The sequence below is a fragment of the Carcharodon carcharias genome, chromosome 4 (genome assembly GCF_017639515.1).
Source record: "Carcharodon carcharias isolate sCarCar2 chromosome 4, sCarCar2.pri, whole genome shotgun sequence".
In the NCBI taxonomy this organism is placed as follows: domain Eukaryota; kingdom Metazoa; phylum Chordata; class Chondrichthyes; order Lamniformes; family Lamnidae; genus Carcharodon; species Carcharodon carcharias.
This window is the reverse complement of record NC_054470.1, coordinates 23,059,732-23,084,063: the sequence shown is the minus strand read 5'-3', so window position 1 is coordinate 23,084,063 and position 24,332 is coordinate 23,059,732. Positions and strand designations below refer to the sequence as shown.

Sequence of the window (24,332 nt, the reverse complement as noted above, 5' to 3'; positions counted from 1 at the left end):
GATCAATGAGGGAAAAGCCAAGTTCTCTCACCAACTGCCATAGGCCTAGCCTGACAGATATGTCCTTCAGGACAAAATCATCTCAATCAGCATTTGTGCTACCGAAACACTCTTGATGAAGGACCTTAAAGTACCCTAGCAAGACTCCATTCTGTGCCTTTGCAGTGCTACTCAGTGTTTCTTCCAAATGGTGTTTAACATGGAGGATCACTGATTCATCAGCTAAGGGTGGGCAGTAGGTGGTAATCAGCAGGACATTTCCTTGCCCATACTTGACAAATGCCATGAGGTTTCATGTGGTTGGAGTCAATGTTGAGGCCTCCCAGGTCCACTCCTGCCCAACTGTATACCATTGCACTGCCACATCTGGTGGGTTGGTGCAGCTGGGGGGGACAGGTTATACCAGGGATGGTGATCGAAGAATCACTTTCTATAAGGTATGACTCAGTGAGTATGACTATGACAGGCTGTTGCTTGACTTGTCTGTGGGACAGCTCTCTCAATTTTGGCACAAGTCCCCAGGTATTAGTAAGGAGGACCTTGCATGATCAGTAGGCAGTGTGTGCATTTTTGGTATCTAGTGCCTAGGTCGATGCCAGGTGGCCCATCTGGTTTTATCCTTATTCAACTTTTATGTAGCAGTTAGATACAACTGAATGATGTGCAAGGCCGTTTCAGAGGGCAGTGACATTGTATCATTGCTGTGGGTCTGAAGTCACTTGTAAGCCAAACCAGGAAAGAACGGCAGATTTGCTCCCCTGAAGGACATTAGTGACCACCATGGATTTTTATGACAATCCAGTCATTCCATTTAGGCTATTGTTTAAACGTAATGGAAAATACAAGGATTTTAGCATTACAAAATTCTGAGTGTTTCAAATATACACAGTTGCATGCAAAAAAGAAAAAGAAATGGCATTACAGAATCAGCCCGGATGACGTTACTGAACTTTGCTATAGTCACCACAGCAGGTTTGATTCCTTGCCCTAGATGCACTCATGTTACAGGTATCATTAAGACATGAAATGCCTAGAGAAATTCAAGACATATGGCTTTATCCAGAAAAGAACTGTACAATAACACAAGGCCCAAATCCTTACTATGCTGGTTAGACAGAGTTGCCATTCTATTAACACGACAGATGGTGAACTTGTGATTTGAGATTTTTAGAATCATTTGCTTTCCTCTTTTTTTCTTCCTTCTTCTCCTGGGGGCAGAGACTACATGCAGGGATATGGCAGATGGTTTCATGGGCAATTATCTGGTGTTTTCCTGATGGAACACCAGTACATATGGACAGAATGTTTGCAACCCAAGTTCTGCCCTTGTGTCCCTTAAAATTGCAAACAGGGCCCTAACTTCATCAAGAGGACCCTGAGTTGCATCGGAAGGAGACTCATTGTTTTTTCTAAGCAGGCGCTCCGGCCACCCAGTAGTAGATCCCTGTGAAGGCCAATGGGTTGATCAGGATTAATAGGGCCCTGAGCTATCGACCCCACTTTTAGACCCTTACTACCCTGTTAATGCCAATTTTCCCAAGTAAGAATGGGCCCCTTTATTTGTAAACCTGACCAATAAGTGTCAATAGTTTATTCAGTTATGTGGGTGTCACAACCAAGTCCAGTCATGTTTTCACCTAACATTCTCAAAACCGTTCTTCTCACAGGAGATACTGGAAACCAATCAACAACTGAGAACTGAATTCCCTTCCTTACATGACATGGACTGCAGAGGCTCAAAAAGGCAGTTCACCACTACCTTCTCAAGGGCAATTAGGGATGGGCAATAAATGCTGGCATATCTAGAGATGCCCACATTCTATGAACAAATAAGTAAAATAAAGGTATTCTCTTCCCCAAACCAGTGGCACTGAAGCTTACCATAGTACAACCTACTGCCACATAGGGTGAGGTGAACCACGTCAGCATTGGCCGAAGACCATCAGGTCCACACTGAAAAACAAACTTACAAGTAAATTTAAGGCATAGGAGAGCTCATGTTTTCAGAATTACCTCTAGAGATCAGTCACTTTACACAATCATCATTCTCCTGAAAACTGTTTAGCTTTATAGCTTATAAATTCCTGTGCATCAGTAATATTTTAACTTGTAACTTATTCCTGTTTAACACTTATGGAATTATATTTAATAACATTTAATAAAACGTTTGACAAATACTAGCTATAGATGAGCCTCCAGTATAGTAGGCAGTGTTGGAATCAATCATGTAAACAATGCCATCTGCTGAGCAGCAATGAAAAGTTTTCACTTTACTGAAGAAAGAGCCACTGCGGATCCCTGTTTATATGGTAGCATATTTCAGTTAGAAATCTTTCTCCCTCCCTGCCTTCTCATGTTCACTGATATAGAACTAATTTAGAATAGACCACAATTAAAAGAAATGTTGTTAGTTTCAAATAATGATTTCAAACCTGTTCACTCTTGCTGCACCTTCTCTATTCTCTGTTTAATAATCATATTGTGTACAAATCCTTTTCCTTCAATTACACTGTCAATTTCTAATGATGTGAATCAGTAGGGACTACATTCTTCAGAAAGCTTGACAGATATAAAAATCCTTCTTCTGTGGTCATGGGCTTAATAATAATCTAAATGTCCCAGTATGAATGCACAAGCTTGATGCCTTTATTATGGCAGAGTATACTTAATAGTGACTGACTCCCAACCACTTAATTTCCCTCTTGTCTGCCTATGGATCACGTATCCCCCAAGCTAGTGACTATGCATTTGCAATTACAGAAAATTATCTTCTTCGTGGCTGGTTTCCTGTCAAGAAGTCAGAATCATAATAGTACCTTCAAGGGGTTGGATCTTTAATCGATCTTTTCTCATTGGAAACTGTGCAAAATATCAGTAAGTAGTAATACTAAGTTTCATTCTCTTCCCACAAGCCTCATCTTCCTTTTGGCTCACTCTACCCTCTGTTCTCCTTCCTCTCCTTTCCTCTCCCCTCCCTTCCCTCTCCTGTTATCCCTAACCAGAGCTCAAAAAATAGCAAGTGATCAGTAATCTGGGTGTTGCTGATTTTTGCAGCGACTGTCAGATTAAGAATGACTTTTGACATTAGCATTGCTCCTAGCTATTATCAACAGGAAATTGCTCCCCACCTTAATAAAGAACCAATCTAGGCTCATGCATGAAATGGTTGGCAGTGCAAGGTACAAGAATGCTGCTTGTGAACTGCACCCTAGTGTGAGTCACCTTTACAAAAAGAAGGTAGGGAAGCGAGGCTGTACATAAGACTTGACCTCTGATCTGTACAGAATTAGCTGACCTCAATCAGGACATCATTAGGAATGTTGCAGTTGATCACAACATCTCTGGGTTAGGGTGTGGGGAATAGGAGGGTTGGGGGGCTTGGTGGAATGCCATGGGTTACAGGTTGTGAACACAGAATGATCCCTGATTGAAATTCATGGATGTGAAAAGAGATAAACGCAGCTGGATTGGGCATGGATAAAATGCCCAGTTACTGAATAATTCAATTTTGGGCAAGTTTATCAAGTACCCAGAAAGGCACTTTTTAACAGTAGCAACATTTATGCCTACTAATGCTGAGAACTTTGACTTGAGCTCAAAATGGGCACAAAGTCAGCAGAGCAATGGCTCCATGCGCTAGTCTGTACCACCCTGAGGCCCAAACCAAACTCAGCATTGGGTCACGTATAAATGCTTTCAGCCAGCTGTGGATGGCAATTGGAAGCTCAGTGCAGCTTGCTGGCCAGTGAAGATGAAAAATCAGATGGCTTCTATGCTGAAGACAGCAATTTGTGTACAGAGGGAGAAGACAATCCCAAGGCAGGGTCTCGAATGCACCGGCAGCATACCAGATCTTTCCTCTCGGTCCAGGAGAAGGAATGCTGTTCCTCCTGAAAATCTCCTGGACCGCTTTTGAGCAATCTTCAATAGTCCCTTTAAGGACAACTTAGTGGATCGTACATGGCACAAATGGACCATTTTGCACATGGATGACTAGTCACCTAACCCAATATGGCTTCCAACAGAATTCGAGTGTTGATCATGATCATAATGGGAAATGGGATCTATTGCCAATGTTACACTAGAAACATGGGTGGCTGGGAGTTGAATTCTGCTCTTAGCTTTCCACTTGCCAACCTTCTCTGATGTCAGATTTAAATTTATACAAGCCAGAAATGCAAAAGTTGTGTTGCTGCCGGATGAGAAAGCTCAGCCTGTCCATGGCCAGAAGCATAAAATAGCCCAAAGCATCCAGTACTGCTGAAGAGGGTTATTTATATTTACTTCACCACTGTTTTACCTCCAGTCATGTTGAGACATCCATCTCGTGACTCTGGATCTTCATTCTGGAGAAACTGCTGCATTGCCTCATTTATATTGCTGCTTCAGCATTGTGATATAAACACTATGTATGACATTTAACTCAGTGAACAAGATGTTTTCCTCCAGCTGCTAATTTTAGCCCTGAAATTATGGTGTCGAATACCAGGACTTGTCTGAAATTCCACTGTCTGCTATAAAATGGGAAACATGTCCACTAAAACATGTTAAGTATTCATATGCTAGCATCTATGCAAATCTCTGTACTCAGCAAAAAACTTTTCATTTTATTGTATCTCAATATTTACTGTGACCTGAAGATATGCAAAATTTGAATCTTTATAGTAATGGATATGGAATTAATAAAGAGTGATCAAGCCAATTATTATCTTGCTGTATGTAAGCTTTAAGCAGACTGAGGCCATGGATATTGGATTCACTAGTCATTACATGTACTGTCTGGAGTGTAATACAGCCACCATAAAACCCTTCCTAAGTGTGTGAAGCAGTACTGCTGTGTAGCTTTTCATACATAAAAAAAAGGTTCGAGGAATAGGTCTCCTTATCCACTTTTATTGGACAGAGAGGTTTTCTAGGTAGGCTTAACTTCTGGAAAAATCGTGAAGTCAACATGCAGAAAAATTTGTGCTGAAGTTGACAGCCACTGCAACTCTGAACTTGTCTGTTTGCAACTCAGAGATTTCCCCCATCGTAATGTTTCTAACCAAATAAAAAAAACAATCTGGCAAGTAACTAAGGAGTCATAAAGATGGAATGTGTCTGTGATCCAAATGTTAAGCAAACAATGCAAATATTAATGATGTCTTGTCGAGCAGCACTTTCTTACACAGTGGCCTAGCCCCTTTAAGGAAAGTCCTGTGGATAACTCAGGTCACGCCAATCTTGGCACTTTTTTATTGTGGAGAACATGGGGCCACATTTGTCTTCAAACATTTTTTCAAAGCATTGTAATCAAAGGAAGCCAAGATAAAAGCTCAATATTTGGAAGTATTTATACGTGCCAGAGATCTAGTGGAGATTATTCGGAGGTGAATATTTTTGTTCAGCTAACATAAAATTTTCTTTCCAGACTGGAAGATGATGGTATTACTGTTTAGGTAGGACAAACCTATTGTTGATGACAATACTTTTCATGCAAAGTGTTAGGTTATATTTTGACCCATGTTTTCTAGACATACTAGATTTTCAATTGTTGAAAAACAGTTGGGAGACTATTGAAAGTTTTGGGGAAGGTGGGACATCTCAGTTGCCCATTGATGTCTAAAGTTCACCTAATACAGGTTTCAGGCAGGTCTGTAAATGGACAAGCAGTCCACCTACCTGTATAGGCAAGAGCTGCTGAAATATGCAAGATGTGAATTCCTCCTGTGTTGTGGCTTTGACACCCTGAGAGTTTGAGACAGTGCCTTTCTATTGGACTGACCCATTCAATTTGAAATTATCCTTTTGAATTAGTTTCAGGAAAAGGCATTGAGTCACCATCAGCCTGGAAGGCTCCTTTTGTACCCTCTTGAGACTGGGGATGGTTTCAATCCACAAGAGAAGTCAGGTGATCACTGGGTGGCCATCTGGAGGCTATTTTACAATTTTCAATTTGAGCTTTAAGCCAGACCAAGAAGTTCTCAATCAGGCCAAACATGGAAATCTCAGGCCTTCCTTGTCCAGCTGGTCCAACCCCATTTCTGCATGTCATGCACCCCTCTTTGCCACTTACCTGACTACTGTTCTTGTCAGTTTTCTGACAGGCCAGCAATAATTTCAGCTGTGTTCGAGCAAGATACCCAAGGGTCAAAACCTCCCCAGTTCTTGGCAGGCATGTTTGTTGCTCACCCATGTCCCACCATGTACAGATCCCACTCAGACTTAAAGTCAAGACCAATGAAACATTTACAAAATTTCAACTGTTGACAACACTAAACAGGGATAAATTTCCAACTGAATGCTAAGACCGCTCCAAACTCTGCTCCCAATCTACTGACTCTATCCCTCTCCCTAGCAACAGTCTAAGATTAAGCCAGTCTGTTCACAACCTTGGTGTCACATTTGACCCTGAGATAAACTGTTGACCTCATATTCATGCCATCACTAAGGCCACCTATTTTCACCTCTGAAACTTTGCCCGAGTTCACCCTAGCTGTTTCAGCTCAACTGCTACCCTCATTCATGCCTTCGTTACCTCTAAACTTGATTATTCTAACATACTCCAAGCTGATCTCACAAATTCTACCGTCCCCAAAGTTGAAGTTATTCAAAGCTCCACTGCTCGTGTCTTAACTTGCACCAAGTCCTGTCCCTCTATCAACCCTGTGCTCGCTGACTGATATTAGCTTCCGGACAAACAACATCTTGATTTTAAATTCTCATCCTTGTTTTCAAATCCCTCCATGGTCTCACCCTTCCTTATCTCTGTAATCTCCTCCAGTATCCAAAATATCTGTTCATGTGCACCTTAATTTTAATCACTCCGCCACTGGTGGCCTAGGCCTCAAACTCAGGAATATCGTCTATACACCTCTCAGCCTCTTTACCTTGCTTTACTCCTTTACGGCACTCCTTGAGATACTCCTCTTCGACCAAACTTTTGATCATTTTACTTAATATCTTCTTATATGGCTTGTTGTTATATTTTGTCTCTAATACTCCTATGAAATGTCCTGGGAAATTGCATTATGTTAAAGGTGCTATATACATATACGCTGTTGTTGTAACAGTGTGTAATGATTTGCTTCATTAACATTAATGGAGCATTTTTTAATCAGACCCTAATTATATCTTTTGGACCAGGCAAACAGGTCAGTCGTTAGCAATCATTTTGTTGGTTAAGTGCTTTAATTAAAGTAATAAAAATATTAACATACAAGTTTACTTATGCTTGTCTTCATTTAAACACTGTGTTAAATGTTGCCTGTTATAAAGATGGCATTGTGGCAGCAGGAAGAGGCAGCAGAGGTCCAGCACAGAGCAGAAGGTGGTGTAAAATAACTTCAATAGCAAAAAATGCAAAAAAACATTCAGTACTGTAGCAATTTTTTTTGGAGTGTTTAGAAGAATAGGAAGATTGCACATAAATCATTTCTTTTTAAATTCAGCTATTATCTAGATAATACAAAACCTTATTTCGTTTCTCTTGGTTTGATTTGGCTTCTAAATTTGTTTCCCCTACAGGAAACAGTAAAACAATTCAATACCCATTAGTATCTTCAATCGTCCAGCACAAAGCTGGAGAACAGGGTCCCCGGGTAATCTCTGCCTCAGCAATCAAAGATGATCTGATCCATGTCAAGGTGAGATCAGTTTCTCAGGAAATGTTCTAAAGAAAACATTGTGGGTGGCAGCAATAGCAATAACAAGACCACTGCAGACATCTCCCTTAGGACCTATGAGGAGTCACCTGAAAGAAAGGTCAACTGACCTCTTTCTCCACATCCAGCAAACAACCCTTTCATATTATCATTTACTACCAGCAAATGCAAATTCCCATGACAACACATTTGTGGGTTTCCCAGAAGTATAAGACCAGCTGCTATTACCATTAGCCCACTTAAAGTGACGTGAATTTAACCACTGAGGGGCTCCTGTATTTCCTAGCCATCAACTTAAACACCTATGGCATCCTATGTAAGAGGCTGTGGGAATGAAATTGGTTTGTGGTGGGAGGGTAGCTTCAATGGACAAGACAACCATTTGAGTTGTAAAACCATCTGCCATTTCATTACTGTCCGTTTTGCATTATGCCCTAAACCAATTTCGCATCTTCCTCCTTTATTGCTTATTCCTGGTGTACATAGTCTGTATCTGAGAAATAGTTCATCTATATCATTATCAACAGACTGCATTAGTCCTCAGCCTAAAAAAGCAGTAGAAACTCCTCAATGTATGTTTGTATTACAAATTTGCTCGTGTGTGCTTTATAGAACATATAGTACAGAATTATTTAGTCTATTAGGACATTAAAGCACCAACTCTCACTGCTTAATCTCGATGTTAGTTTGAACTGTAAAACTGGAGATTAACATCAGGCTTGTACAAAGTTCTAATGTAAATCTGTTGTTTTCTACATGAAATGGAAAACTCACCATCTGCACCTAGTTGGGTGCTTCAATATGACTCAGTGCATAAACTAAACCAAATTAAAGCAATCTCAGACTTTGCATCATTCTGTTTTGAATTGATCATACCGTCTATAGGGTCCAGTAGTATGGCTAACATATATATATACTCTCTTTTATTAAGATACATTGTTGATGTCTTAGTTGCAGCAGAAAACAAATCAATTTTATTCAAACATATTGGAGATACTAATATTGCATTAGACGATTTCAACCTGCTAAAGAGACTTACATGTTTTCTGGCTTTAAAATTGTTTAGAATTCTTTTAGATTGAAATTAATGATCTCAGCTATAACCCTCTGTGGTAGATGTTTTAACATATTCAATTGATATTGCAAAACTCTCACCACTGTACTTCCTCCTTTTGTTTATTCTTTCACAGAATGTGAGTGCTGCTAGGTAGGTCAGCATTTAATGTCCATCCCTAATTGCCCTTGAGAAGTTCGTGGTGAGCTGTTGTCATGAACCGCTGCAGTCCATGGCCAGTAACTTTCGTGCTCCCCAGCGTTGGATTTGGGGGGGGGGAATCCCTCTGGCAAGTTCCCAGGCAAGGGTTTCCATGGCAATTGCCCAGAAGTTATATCTTCCTCTGGACAATTATGCTGTACTGGGAACCACCTGAAAATATGATTTAAATTGCAAATGTTGGATGTTTCTGCCGGGGTTATACCAATAGTTATCCAGAAAAAAAATAGAAGAATTAAAACCACTTCTAACTTCTGGGAAATGATTGTAAAGTACCAGACTGACCCCACAGGCATCCCCCCATCCCTGTGAACTCCGACAACCCCACCTCACCCCCATGCCAACTTAAACACGCCCATGCATCAGATCAATGCTCCTGACATCAGACCCTGTCCACCCAACCTTGGACCCACCCCCATGACCTCCGGAACCCCTGGCGACCTCCGAGCAGCGCTACACCCTCCCGACCTCCACGTCCCCAATGACCTCTGGATCCCACCCTGACCTCTGGAACCTCTGGAACCCCTGGAACGCACCCCAACCTCCACATCCCCAATGACCTCCAGAGCCCACCCTGACATCTGGACCCCCCCTGATCTCCGGACCTCCTGATCTCCGGAACCCCTGATCTCTGGACCTCCGGAGCCCTCCCCAAACTCCAGACACCCCCCTCACTCACCCTACCCTCCTCTTGACCTCTGGACCACTTCCTAACCACCCCCCAATAACCCCACACATCAACCCTTATGTCCCTCCTGACACCCGGACCCCCTCGACCTGCCGACCCCCGGACTTCCCTCCGAAATCTGGATCCTCCCGACCTCTGGATCCACCCACCCTCTCCCCCACCGAATCCCCCACCCCCACACCCACTTCCCCATCACCCAATGCCCCCCACCCCCACACTGACCTCCCCCCCGCCGACACATCCCCCTGACTTGACCCCCAAGTCCAGCCCCCACCCCGGCCTCCAGACACCCCCGCACCCCTTCAACCTCTGGACACCCCCTACAGCCTGGACTCAGGACACTCCCCAACCCACTGACCTCTGGACACTCCCAACACCGCCCCCCCTCCCCCCCGCCCCGCCGCCACCTCCAGACACCCCCAGCCCCTCTCCTCATGACACCCACAATCCCCCTTCCCCCAAAAACCCCCACCTCCCCCACCTTCCCCCTGAACTCCCCCAAGCCCCAAATTCTATATACTTACCTTGGACTATTACTTTCCCCCAGCCTGTCAATTTCCCTGGCCCTTTAAGTTTATGTGCTTTATGGCAGCAAGTGCTGCGAGGATTCTTTTGATGCAGGCCCCAAGCAACTCTGGCGAACAGAAGTGGCAACATAATTTCCAAGACTAGTTAAGTGTGCAATTATTTCTTCTAATTTCTTCGAACTATGGACTGCAGGCTAGCATCGGAAGTTACAGCCCCATGTGTCGTAGGAACACCCACAGTGCTATTAGGAAGGGAGTTCTTCCAGGATTTTGACCCAGTGACAGTGAAGGAACAGTGATATGGTTCCAAGTCAGGATGGTGTGTGGCCTGGAGGGGAACTTGCAGATGGCGGTGTTCCCATGCATCCACTGCCCTTATTCTTCTAGACGGTGGAAGTCACGGGTTTGAAAGGTGCTGTCAAAGGAGCCTTGGTGAGTTGCTGCAGTGCATCTTGTAGATGGTACACACTGCTGCTACTGTGCATCGGTGACGAAGGGAGTGAATGTTGAAGGTAGTGGATGGGGTACCAATCAAGTGGGCTGCTTTGTCCTGGATGTTGTCAAGCTTCTTGAGTGTTGTTAGAGCTGCGCTCAACAAGGCAAGTGGAGAGTATTCCACTCCTGACTTGTGCTTTCTAGATGGTAGACAGGTTTTGGGGATTTGGGACGAAAGTAACCCACCGCAAAATTCCCAACATCTGACCTGCTCTTGTAGAAGCAGTATTTCTATGTCTGGTCTAGTTAAGGTTTTGTTCAATGGTAACTCCCAGGCTGTTGATAGTAGGGGATTCAGCAATGGTAATGTCATTGAATGTCAAGGAGAGACAGTTAGGTGCTCTCTGTTGGAGATGGTCATTGCCTGGCACTTGTGTGGCGCAAATGTTACTTGCCACTTATTATCCCAAACTGTAATGTTGTCTGGATCTTACAGTACATGGGCACAGACTGCTTGCGTATCTGAAGAAATTCAAAGGAAAATTAACCTAACGTTGGATTCTCCAACCAGACCTAACTAACCTATTGAAACCTTTTCTTATTTTAAGCAACTCAATTAGATCATCCCTCAATCTTCTATGCTCAAAGTATTTTCTTTCCAAAAGTATACTTTATTCATAAAAATCTGTAAAATGTCACATTATGACAGTTCAACTTGGACATTACCTTCAGTGCAATACTGTTCATGTTCTTTCCATAAGCGTGTGGCACTCTGAGGTGTCTCAATACAATTTCAATTACACATGATATTTGCAATATACTCTCCATGACAATGATATCACCCAAGGGGTATCATAAAGTTTTGAGCCTCGTCAGTGTGCTATAGCAGGTCCATCTTAGACAATGTCCTTTCCTCATTGAGCCTTTGTGGTGGCTGCCCCAAGCTTTAGTGCATCCCTCAGCATCTAGTTTTGGTCCTTGGAATACACCAGTCTGCAGCATTCGGTCGTGGACAACTCTTTCAACATGTTTCGGGCAGTTCAAAGAGCATCTTTCACCAAATGCCCATTGAACAGAGTCCTGCGTCATGGACTTCTTGGGATGAACTGTGCCAAAAATCACGACATATTTTTCCAGACCTGCTTTTCAAAGGCACATTCTAGAAAGAGGTGGAAAACAGTCTCTTCCCCACCGTAACCACCTCGAGGGAAATGTGTCGAGGGTGAAACTTGGGCGTGCAACCATCCAAAAGAATCCACCATCTCTTTTTTCCGCAGGGCTTTGAGGACATTATGTACAGACCACAGCCTGATGGACTTGTGGTCAAAGGTGTATTTTTGCATAAACCTCTCCATGAGCAATAGGTGGTGTGGCATGGTCGAACTGAACGGAGCATTTGGTGACAGCATGGCCAGATCCATCCATTGCAATACCAGAGATAGGTAGAACCTCAGAAGATAGTGACTCCTGGTGTTTGTGTACTGAGGGTCTATGCACAGCTCAATGCAACACAAAGATGGTCATCAGGGTGAGGGCGGCATTGGGTATGTTTTCTCCCCCTTTGTCCAGAGACTTGTAGATTGTGTCCCTGCAGACACGGTCCATTTTCAATCTCCAGACAAAGCTGAAGATGGCTCAGATGATCACCACGACACAAGATTGGAGTATGGGCCAGACCTAGGCCATGTGCAGCAACACAAGACATACTCAGAGGGGTACAAGCCAGATCTATAAAACATGCCCTCATAATTTACCCCTTTAAACACCAATACCATTTTGGTGAATCTGCTCTGTACCCCTTCCAGAGTCAATATAGCCACTTGGAGTTCTCAGTGTCTAATGTTAGTTGTGAGGCTGAGCACCCATGATGTCATTGTGGCCCGACTGTCACTTTTATTCAAAGCTGTTATGGCTTGCCTGCTAGGCCAAACAGATAGCAAGTGGACCCAGGACCAGAAGAATCTAATAAAAGTGGTTCTTTTGCAGCTCAGTTTGTTAAGAGTGCTCTTCTGGGCCCCTTCAGGAAATCTTGAGCCTACCTCCTGCCCGAAAATTACCTTGCACTCCTCATAACTGCAAATCCCTCCCTTCTCCTGTGCTCTCACCTAGACTGCTGGAGATAGCTCCTGCACCCTGTCTTCCCTCACTCCAGATTAGCTAGGTCTTCTCACCAAGTCTAGTGGGCAGATGAACCCTCAGAGTTAAAATCTCCTGGGCCTCATGCTGTGTTTCCAGAGGGTTGGCAGGAAGGATGAGATGCCTGACAGTTTTGCCATCCCATCTGCACAATGTCTGCTAGGAGTTAAAATCTAGACTTTGATTTTGTCCGTCTTTCTTTATTGAGATTTTGAGATGTTGATGTACGAAGAACAGGAACAGCCTGAAGGAAAGGTAGAAATTTTGAAATTAGAAACTGGGATCAGCAGGCTGTGCTTCTGCTCAAACAGGTGAATCTTCAGAAGTACCTTGAATGTCAGAGGAATAAAGCAAACAATGCACTCACTTCTTCAAAGAGCTCTGTTTAATCATTGGTTGTTTCTATGTTTGAGGTAAATTATACCTCTGTATAAGCCCTCAGTGCCTTCAGACTACTGGTAATAAAGTGTCGTTGTCAGAGTCATAATGTGGTCTGTGAGAGAGAATAATTACATCTTTTCTTTTCCCTTTGTATCCCACTATCTCTACAATGGTGGGCTGAAATAAAACACCACACATGGACTCCAGTGAACTCTCAGCAGGAAAGAGGTTGGTGATTAGTGAAGATTTCCTTTGAACAAGAAATCAAAGGTTTGGTGTTTTCTCTTCAGCTTGTGAAAAAAACAAAGGTGTGTTCTTAGATCACATATCACCTGTCTGCTACAAGGCAAAACAAAAAAGAAGTTAAAGAACAGATAAAAGAAACATATCTGATCATAAAGACACATAACTTTAGATTTGAAAATGCTAAATATATAGGGGAGAAATTCCTCTTTGTCGTAGTGATAAAGCAGTTCACTTGATCAGTGCCCATGGCATTGAATTCATTCACAGTCTGCAAACTAAACCAATATACTTAAATTGGCAGCACCTACTAGCCCCACAACATCTGCCTCCAAGAAGGGCAAGAGTGGCAAAATCATGGGAACGCCATTACTTCCAAGTTCCCCTTTAACTCATACAACACACTGATTTGGACATTTACCATGTTCCTTCTGCACCACTTGGTCAATATCCTGCAAATCTCCCTCCTACCAGCCTCAGCATGAATTTAGGCTGCTGTGCCCCAGGGTGCACCACTCCCCCTCCACTGCCACCTCCACGCTACCCCTCCCCCATCACACCCCTTGCCCCAAGAACATACCTCCTTGGTGAATGGGTTGGCATCTGGACCACCTGATGTTGTACTGCATGGAGCTGTTGAGTTGCCATAAGATGCCCATTTAAAGCCATACAGTTTCCTGGCCACATGGTAAGGTGGCCCAAACTCAATTTGCTTTGGGCTTCATGCCAGCGTGAACAGCCAGTTGGAACAGGTGTACTGCTGACTCTGTATCTGTTTTGAGCTAAAGTCAATGTTTAAAGAGGAAGAGGAAACTGTAAGGGTAGTCTGTGCTTCTGCCATTGAGGTCTGAGGTACCAGATTGAAGAAGGCAGGCTTTTCAATCAGTATGGCAAAGCAATTGATTTTTGGTTCCTCATCAATCTTCGCCACCAACCACCCTGCCCCTGCCCCCCAACATTTGGGATACAATCTCACAGACATCCATATCACGTACAAGGACATTCTTCAAATATGATGTGTAGGCAGGTTATTTATTCCTATTCTCTCCTAGTGTTCCTGCAGCGCATTTTCCAGTTGTGCTCAGGAACAGAATCACTGGTTTATTTTTCTGCTTCCAGGAGTTGCTGTAATGCTCCCACCACCACCACCGCAGATAATATTAATCAACTATCAGCACAGACTGGGGATTGAAGCTGGGGTCTTTGTGGTCTCTACAGCTCAATAAAACATCAGGTAGTGACTTAACTAACAGAGCTGTTGAAAAGCACAGTGTATGCTCTTCTTATGGGAGGTTACATAACATCCATTATTGTATGTAGGTTGTAGCAGCTGGTATAGAAAGTTGTTGATAAAAGCAAAAAAACTGCGGATGCTGGAAATCCAAAACAAAAACAAAAATAAAAATAACTGGAAAAACTCAGCAGGTCAGACAGCATCTGCGGAGAGGAACATAGTTAAATTTTCAAGTCTGAAAGACTCTTCAACGGAACTAAGGGAAAATAGAAGAGAGGTGAAATATAAACTGGTTTAAGCGGAGGTGGGACAGGTAGGTGGAGATTGCCAAAAGATGTCATAGACAAAAGGACAAAGAGGTGTTGATGGTGGTGATATTAGCTAAGAAATGTGCTAATAGGTCACATTAAGGGTAGAAAGCAGGATGAGCAAGGAACAGATAGCCCTAGTGGGGGTGGGGTGGGGGGAAGGGATCGAAATAGGCTAAAAGGTAGAGATAAAACAATGGATGGAAATACATTTAAAATTATTGAAAAAAGGTGGGAAAAGAAAAATATATATAAATTATTGGTAAAAAGGCGGATTGGAAAGGGGGTGGGGATGGAGGAGAGAGTTCATGATCTAAAGTTGTTGAACTCAATATTCAATCCGGAAGGCTGTAAAGTGCCTAGTCGGAAAATGAGGTGCTGTTCCTCCAGTTTGCGTTAAGCTTCACTGGAACATTGCAGCAGGCCAAGGACAGACATTTGGGCATGAGACCAGGGTGGAGTGTTGAAATGGCAAGTGACAGGGAGGTCTGGCTCATGCTTGCAGACAGACCGAAGGTGTTCTGCAAAGCGGTCACCCAGTCTGCGTTTGGTCTCTCCAATGTAGAGGAAACCGCATTGGGAGCAGCGAATGCAGTAGACTAAATTGAGGGAAGTGCAAGTGAAATGCTGCTTCACTTGAAAGGAGTGTTTGGACCCTTGGACAGTGAGGAGGGGGAAGTAAAGGGGCAAGTGTTAAACCTTCTGCGATTGCATGGGAAGATGCCGGGAGAGGGGATTGAGGTGTAGGGGTTGATGGAGGAGTGGACCAGTGTGTCCCAGAGGGAACGATCCCTGTGGAATGCAGCCGGGGGATGAAGGGAAGCTGCGTTTGATGGTGGCATCATGCTGGAGTTGGCTGAAATGGCGGAGGATGATCCTTTGAATGCAGAGGCTGGTGGGGTGATAAGTGAGGACAAGGGGGACCCTATAATGGTTCTGAGAGGGAGAGGAAGGTGTGAGGGCGGATGCGCGGGAGATGGGCCGGACACGGTTGAGGGCCCTGTCAACCACCGTGGGTGGATAACCTTGGTTAAGGAAGAAGGAATTCATGTCAGGGGCACTGTTTTTGAAAGTGGCATCATCAGAACTGATGTGAGGGAGGCAAAGGAACTGAGAGAATGGGAGGGAGTCCTTACAGGAAGCGGGGTTTGAGGAGCTGTGGTCGAGGTAGCTGTGGGATTCGGTAAGTTTGTAATGAATATTGGTGGACAGTCTATCACCAGAAATTGAGACAGAGAGGTCAAGGAAGGGAAGGGAAGTGTCAGAAATGAACCATGTGAAAATGATGGAGGGGTGGAAATTGGTAGCAAAATTAATAAATTTTTCCAGGTCCAGAAGAGAGCATGAAGCAGCACTGAAGCATTCATTGATGTACCAGAGAAAGTGTTGTGGGAGGGGGCTGGAGTAGGACTGGAACAAGGAATGTTCCACATACCCCATAAAAAGACAGGCATAATTGGGGCCCATGTGGTTACTCATAGCCACACCTTTTATTTGGAGGAAGTGAGAGGAGTTTAAGGAGAAACTGTTCAGTGAGAGAACAAATTCAGCCTGACGGAGGAGAGTAGTGGTGGATGAGGATTGTTCGGGCCTCTGTTCGAGGAAGAAGCGGAGAGCCCTCAGACCATCCTGATGGGGGATGGAGGTGTAGAGGGATTGGAAGTTCATGGTGAAGAGGAGGCGGTTGGGGCCAGGGAACTGGAAATTATTGATATGATGTAGGGTGTCAGAGGAATCGCAGATGTAGGTGGGAAGGGACTGGACAAGGGGAGAGAGTTGTTGAGTTCTCTGCTAAATGCAGTCACAGGATTTTTGTGGCACTGAAACTACATCATGTAAAAAATAGCTCGGGGGGCCAGTTTTCTCAGTTGGATGGTTTGCATATGGTTCAGCATCGCACAAACAGCAAGGATTGGATTCCTGCTCTGACTTAGATAGATCTAGGACCTGCCTCCTCATCCTGCCTCTGAGAATGGAAGGTAGTGGCAAACCACCATTGACAAATAAAAATGCCAAGAGAAACATCTCAGGTTGAAGCATCAGCAAACAATGAGACAAGGACCGTCCCTCAGGCAGAGCACTTGTGGAATGAGGATGCATGTCTTAAAACACTCAATAATCTTTTGTTTTCTACCTTAAAACCATTTATTTGAAATCACTTAATGACTCTGTCAACATAGTAAACCAAGGAATTGAATGTAAATTTCTTAAGTATTCACACACTAATCCTCAGTTGGTGTCATTTCAAGATCTGGGTAAATCTGTTGTATTGGGAGTTTCTCCATAATAAAAGTTAAAAACATCGAACAGTGCCTTAACAGAAGATGAGAACCCCAGGGGAAAAACAGCATTCTGAATATACAGGCCAATGGAAAGAAATTATTGCAACCCTTTGTTAATGCCATGCTTACTTTTCAATTCTCTTTGCTTGATGAAGTGCAGAGTTCCACGGAGAAGTCTGTAAATGTGAATAAGTCAAATGAGATGATTGAAAAACCATGCAGCAGGTTTAAAGAGCTGGCCATCTATTATATTTATCTCTGCAGATATCATCCTTCTTAAATTGTCACAGTTAAGTCTCAACTCATTTCACCAGAATACCTGAAGTGGATTCAGTGTGTTAGATTTGACTTATGATCAAATGGAGATTAGTAACAGTCTTATATTAAATTTTTGTGCACTACATTATAATAAAGTTTTATTACAAAAATATAGATAATTACTTGCAATTGCACTTCTCTGTCAAACCAGTCTGCTTAGCTTGTTTGGATTCTTGGAATACAAACACTAAAGGCCACACTATAAATCGCAGCCTAAAATGGAATTAATTCATGAAAACAGTTTAAGAAAATTGCCTTTCTGAAAAATAGCCTCAAAGGAGGCTAAGAAGGGACACTTAAGAATGTCATTAAAGCGGAAGCATTTAATGAATTGAAAACTCTTATAGCACAATTTATGTTATGGAGTTTCACCTTGTAATAAGTAGCATAGTTGATGTGCTGACACATTATATTTATTAAATAGCAGTGGTGATACATGGGGTCATTGAAATCCACATCTCTTTCTAGTTTCCTTCTCCCTAATCTAATCAAGGTGCATGCTCTACCCTATTTGTACATGGAAATTACAAACAGTATTATTAGTTGTATAAACATGGCTTATATTCCTTGTGGTTGGAAGAATGAGGGTGACCTGATCAAGTTGTTTATAATGTTAAAAAGATTCAATGGGCTTGACACTAAGAAACTATTCTTTGGTAAGGGAATCAAGAGCGAAATAAGAGCCAAGATATTCAGGAGTCAAATCAAGAAGCACTTTTGCACACAAGGCATAGTAGAAATCTATAAATTCTCCCCCCAACTGCACCCCTCCACTCCAACAGCTGTGGATTCTGGGACCACTGGAGCTTTCAAGATTGAGATGAATTGATTTTTGTTATGTAAAGGTATGAAGGGATGTGGAGATAGGGCAGACATATGGAGTTGATGTACAGATCAGCCATGATCTAATTGAATGGTGGAACAGATTCCAGGGACTTCCCCTTCTTCTTACTGATCCCTTAGGGTTGAGGATCACTTGCTTCCACTCTGGTTGTTCGATAGGTTCTGAGATGGCTGATAAGTGTAAGGGACTTCTATTTCTGTATTCCTAACCAGAGTCCTGCAACTGGCATGGACAATGATTTGCATATTCAAGCAGTTTATCAGAGAAGATGGGGAGATTACTTGCCAATTAACAAATCCATCTGAAATCATATCAGGTGATCCTTAGGTGTCAATGAAGTAGATGAGGCCCAACTCCCATCCTCCATTTTCAACTGTTGTTTGGCTGCTTTTCCTCAACCTACGATTTTAGGCTTTCAAAATTCAAGCTTGGCTTCACCTAATTACTAAACCTTGACTTTGTCTTCCTTTTTATTCTTTTCCACCTTGTTACTGTCCTGCCTGTGATCTATTGCCTCAATTTTCCATTTGAAAGAAATGCCAAAAAGTGGACTGTATATCTCCATTAAAACTTCCATTATATTGTGAAAAGCAAGGATTTCATTAAACTACTGCATGGATACAGGTAATACAACACAGTATTTTTTCTCTGCTGGTTTTAGTGAAAAGTTACTTGCTTCTTAACTGCATTATCCTCATACCAAGAGCAAACAGAAAAACTATTTTATGCTTACATATAGCCACACAGTTCTTCATTTTTTGCAAATATGTTGGTTCAACAACTTTAATGAGCAATTGGGGGAGTTTAAAATGTGTGTGCAAGAACATGTGCTGTTAAACAAACTAAATTCCAGAGTTGGCATTTCAAGTCAAGGGCCACAGATGCTGCATGACCTGTTGAGCTTTTCCAGTATTTTTTGCTTTTATTTCAGCTTTCCAGCATCCACAGTATTTTGCTTTTACACTGAATTCCAACTGTTTTTAACATAGAGAAGTTTAATGACAAATGAAGATAATAGTCAACCTCAAAAGAGTAAATTTACTGTTTTAAAAGATTTTCCTTTTCATTAAATATTTTTCTGTCAAATATCTCTGGTTCATTATAGAAAATAGGGACTAAATATTGTTTGAACATTGTTAATAATGGTTAATCATTATATGTCTCTCACTCTATCATTTGGGCTGGATGCACCCAAGGAAAATCTTTGTTGTGGATATTCAAGGACAGCTTCTGGAGCCCAAATAGGATATTCCACTTCTAAGTTTTTTTTTCATAGTACTGTAGTTATGGCAACATAATAAAACATCCATCCTTTTGTTGCTTGACAATCACATTGCACTTTATTATCCACTACCTTGTACTGCTGGCCTTGTGATTGTGAAACATTTAGTGGAGCACACACAAAGAGTTAGTGCAGTCATCTGCGTTTCCAGTTGAACCTATACGTGAACACAATAAATTGGGATTTCTGCCTGGGCACATCATTCCCACTGGTCAGTAAGTGGCAACCAAGAAATTGGATGTTTAGTGAACTGTGAAATTGGAGACCAGACTTTCCCAAATTAATTTGTGGGATATCATCAGAAAAAAAATGACCAATTTTGTGGTCAAATTGTCATAATAACCCAACTCAATATTCATTTACATAGCTCACTCATTAAAAGTTCCCTTCAAGGAAGGGAACTTGCCACCTCTGCCCAGTCTGTTTAATTTTAAGAATCCACCCTCCAGGGCAATAAATGGCACCCACATCCAAGAATAAAGCAAAAAAAAAAATGTTTGTTAGAAGATCATAGCACAGAAGTGCAGATCCCCGGCCTGCATTGGAAGTTTGAAGTCTTGTCTGGGTGACAACCTGCACTTGGCATAAATATGGTCTTTTGCACAGAAAATATTGGGGTCAGAGGCTCCACAATGGGGATTTCTCACTTCCTCAGCTCAGTAGAACCCAATATAGCAATGGAGAAGAGAGATACGGACTCAAAACATTAATTCTGTTTTTCTTTCCACAGATGCTGTCAGACTTGCTGAGTTTTTCCAGCATTTTTTTTTGTTTCAGATTTCCAGCATCTGCAGTATTTTGCCTTTACCAATATAGCAATGGACCTGGTACACCTGGTGAGATAGTGTGTATTAGCTGCCTGAATGGCGAGAAGGCCCCAAGTCAGGTGAATATAGGCCAGGCAACCAGGGTGCAAAAAATGTAAGCGACAATTTGACATTGATGTCAAACCGTAAGACTTGGTGGGGGGAGGGTGGGGGGGGGTAGTGGCAGGGGTACTGCCAGAGCTATGGGGGGGCAGTGCTCCCAAATCTGAGAATTGGATGGGGGGAAGGGGTGCTGTTACAGCTGTGACAGAGGTGGTGGGAGCCAAGTGAGGGGAGGGGATGCTGTTAAAGAGTGGGGGTGGGGGGAGGAGGAGCTGTGAGAGTGGGGGTGGGAGAGCAGTGAGAGTGGGGATGGGCGAGGGGGGAGCCGTGAGGGTGGGGGGAGGAGGAGCTGTGAGAGTAGGGGTGGGGGAAGGGGAGCTGTGAGGGTGGGTGAGGGGGAGCTGTACGGTTGGGGGGAGGAGGAGCTGTGAGAGTGGGGTTGGGGGAGGGGGAGCTGTGAGGGCGGGTGAGGGAGAGCTGTACGGTTGGGGGGAGGAGAAGCTGTGAGAGTGGGGGTGGGGGGGGGAGCTGTGAGGGCGGGTGAGGGAGAGCTGTACGGTTGGGGGGAGGAGGAGCTGTGAGAGTGGGGGTGGGGGGGGGAGCTGTGAGGGTGGGTGAGGGGGAGCTGTGAGAGAGTGGGGGTGGGTGAGGGGGAGCTGTGAGGGTGGGGGGGAGGAAGAGCTGTGAGAGTGGGAGCTGTGAGGGTGGGGGGAGGGGGAGGGGGAGGAGGAGCTGTGTTGGAGGTGGGGGGTGGGGGAGCTGTGTGGGGTGGTGGGAGGGGGAGCTGTGTTGGGGGTGGGGGGGGTGGGGGAGCTGTGTGGGGTGTTGGGAGGGGGAGCTGTGTTGGGTGGGGGAGGGGGAGCTGTGTTGGCAGTGGGGGGGTGGGGGAGGGGGGTTGGGGGGAGCTGTGGGGGTTGGGGGTGGGTGGGGGGAGCTGTGTGGGGTGGGGGGGAGCTGTGTTGGGGTGGTGGGGGGGAGCTGTGGAGGGTGGGGGAGGGGGAGCTGTGTGGGGTGGGTGGGGGGGGAGGGGGAGCTGTGTGGGGTGGGTGGGGGGGGTGGGGGAGCTGTGTGGGGTGTTGGGAGGGGGAGCTGTGTTGGGTGGGGGAGGGGGAGCTGTGTTGGCAGTGGGGGGGTGGGGGAGGGGGGTTGGGGGGAGCTGTGGGGGTTGGGGGTGGGTGGGGGGAGCTGTGTGGGGTGGGGGGAGGGGGTTGGGGGTGGGGAGAGGGGGAGCTGTGTGGGGTGGGGGGGAGCTGTGTTGGGGTGGTGGGGGGGAGCTGTGGAGGGTGGGGGAGGGGGAGCTGTGTGGGGTGGGGGGAGGGGGAGCTGTGTGGGGTGGGGGGAGGGGGAGGGGGGTGGGGGAGCTGTGTGGGGAGTGGGGAGGGGGAGCTGTGTGGGGTGGGTGGGGGGGAGGGGGGAGGGGGAGCAGTGGAGGGTGGGGGAGGGGGAGCTGTGTGGGGTGGGGGGGAGGGGGATTGGGGGAGGGGGAGCTGTGTGGGGTGGGGGGGGGAGGGGGATTGGGGGGGAGGGGGAGCTGTGTGGGGTGGGGAGGAGGGGGGTTGGGGGGAGCTGTGTGGGGTGGGGGGGGAGGGGGGTTGGGGGGAGGGGGAGCTGTGTGGGGTGGGTGGGGGGGAGGGGGGAGGGGGAGCTGTGGAGGGTGGGGGAGGGGGAGCTGTGTGGGGTGGGTGGGGGGGGAGGGGGAGCTGTGTGGGGTGGGGAGGAGGGGGGAGGGGGAGCTGTGTGGGGTCGGTGGGGAGGGGGGTTGGCGGGAGGGGGAGCTGTGGAGGGTGGGGGAGGGGGAGCTGTGTGGGGTGGGTGGGTGGGGAGGGGGAGCTGTGGAGGGTGGGGGAGGGGGAGCTGTGTGGGGTGGGTGGGGGGGGAGGGGGAGCTGTGTGGGGTGGGTGGGGGGGGAGGGGGAGCTGTGGAGGGTGGGGGAGGGGGAGCTGTGTGGGGTGGGTGGGGGGGAGGGGGAGCTGTGGAGGGTGGGGGAGGGGGAGCTGTGTGGGGTGGGTGGGGGGGGAGGGGGAGCTGTGTGGGGTGGGTGGGGGAGGGTTGGGGGGAGGGGGAGCTGTGTGGGGTGGGGGAGGGGGAGCTGTGTGGGGTGGGTGGGGGGGGGAGGGGGAGCTGTGGAGGGTGGGGGGAGGGGGAGCTGTGTGGGGTGGGGGGAGGAGGGTTGGGGGGAGGGGGAGCTGTGTGGGGTGGGGGGAGGGGGAGCTGTGTGGGGTGGGGGGAGGAGGGTTGGGGGGAGGGGGAGCTGTGTGGGGTGGGGGAGGGGGAGCTGTGTGGGGTGGGTGGGGGGGGAGGGGGAGCTGTGTGGGGTGGGTGGGGGAGCTGTGTGGGGTGGGTGGGGGGGGAGGGGGAGCTGTGTGGGATGGGTGGGGGGGGAGGGGGAGCTGTGGAGGGTGGGGGTGGGGGAGCTGTGTGGGGTGGGTGGGGGGGGAGGGGGAGCTGTGTGGGGTGGGTGGGGGGGAGGGGGAGCTGTGTGGGGTGGGGGAGGGGGAGGGGGAGCTGTGTGGGGTGGGGGGGGGGAGGGGGAGCTGTGTGGGGTGGGGGGGGGAGGGGGAGCTGTGTGGGGTGGGTGGGGGGGAGGGGGAGCTGTGTGGGGTGGGGGAGGGGGAGGGGGAGCTGTGTGGGGTGGGTGGGGGGGGAGGGGGAGCTGTGGAGGGTGGGGGAGGGGGAGCTGTGTGGGGTGGGGGGGGGAGGGGGAGCTGTGTGGGGTGGGGGGGGAGGGGGAGCTGTGGAGGGTGGGGGAGGGGGAGCTGTGTGGGGTGGGTGGGGGGGGAGGGGGAGCTGTGTGGGGTGGGGGGGGAGGGGGAGCTGTGGAGGGTGGGGGAGGGGGAGCTGTGTGGGGTGGGTGGGGGGGGAGGGGGAGCTGTGTGGGGTGGGGGGGGGAGGGGGAGCTGTGTGGGGTGGGTGGGGGGGGAGGGGGAGCTGTGTGGGGTGGGAGGGGGGGGAGGGGGAGCTGTGTGGGGTGGGAGGGGGGGGAGGGGGAGCTGTGTGGGGTGGGTGGGGGGGGAGGGGGAGCTGTGTGGGGTGGGGGGGGGAGGGGGAGCTGTGTGGGGTGGGTGGGGGGGGAGGGGGAGCTGTGTGGGGTGGGAGGGGGAGCTGTGTGGGGTGGGGGGGGAGGGGGAGCTGTGTGGGGTGGGGGGGGAGGGGGAGCTGTGTGGGGTGGGGGGGGAGGGGGAGCTGTGTGGGGTGGGTGGGGGGGGAGGGGGAGCTGTGTGGGGTGGGAGGGGGAGGGGGAGCTGTGTGGGGTGGGTGGGGGGGGAGGGGGAGCTGTGTGGGGTGGGTGGGGGGGGAGGGGGAGCTGTGTGGGGTGGGAGGGGGAGGGGGAGCTGTGTGGGGTGGGGGGGGGGGAGCTGTGTGGGGTGGGGGGAGGAGGGTTGGGGGGAGGGGGAGCTGTGTGGGGTGGGTGGGGGGGAGCTGTGTGGGGTGGGTGGGGTGGGAGGGGGAGCTGTGTGGGGTCGGTGGGGAGGGGGGGTGGTTTCTGGAGTTTTCAGGCCGGCGGACAGAGGGACGGAAAGCGCCTATTGCACATGCGCGAAGGTCCAACATCGCAAACGCCGGGAACAATGTTGTGTCCGCGTCAAAACAGCTCGGGACCCGGGACAACTGGTCTCATTACGGGGCAATCCTATTACATCCCGGAGGATGGAACCAACCTGTATCCTGAAGATAAAATAAAATGTGCTACTTTCTCATAGTTTTTGATCAGCCGGGAGAGTTGGGAGAGTTGGAGTCTCCAGGCTGAGGGCTGGAGGTGATGGGGACTGTCACTGACGCCTTGCCAAACCCATCTTCGTGACCCTGCTAACTTTGACAGGCTCATCACTGGAGGGAACTGGCATAACTGTTAGGATCACAACCCATGC

General features: G+C 47.2%; 1 long non-coding RNA gene across 1 annotated transcript; it reads left to right on the top strand.

Moving 5' to 3' along the window:
* Window positions 1–5,419: 5,419 nt before the first annotated feature.
* Window positions 5,420–14,513, top strand: LOC121277046. The gene is made up of 3 exons (XR_005942791.1): window positions 5,420–5,438; window positions 13,291–13,353; window positions 14,446–14,513. It is a non-coding gene; the product is annotated as an uncharacterized LOC121277046 (long non-coding RNA).
* Window positions 14,514–24,332: the final 9,819 nt, after the last annotated feature.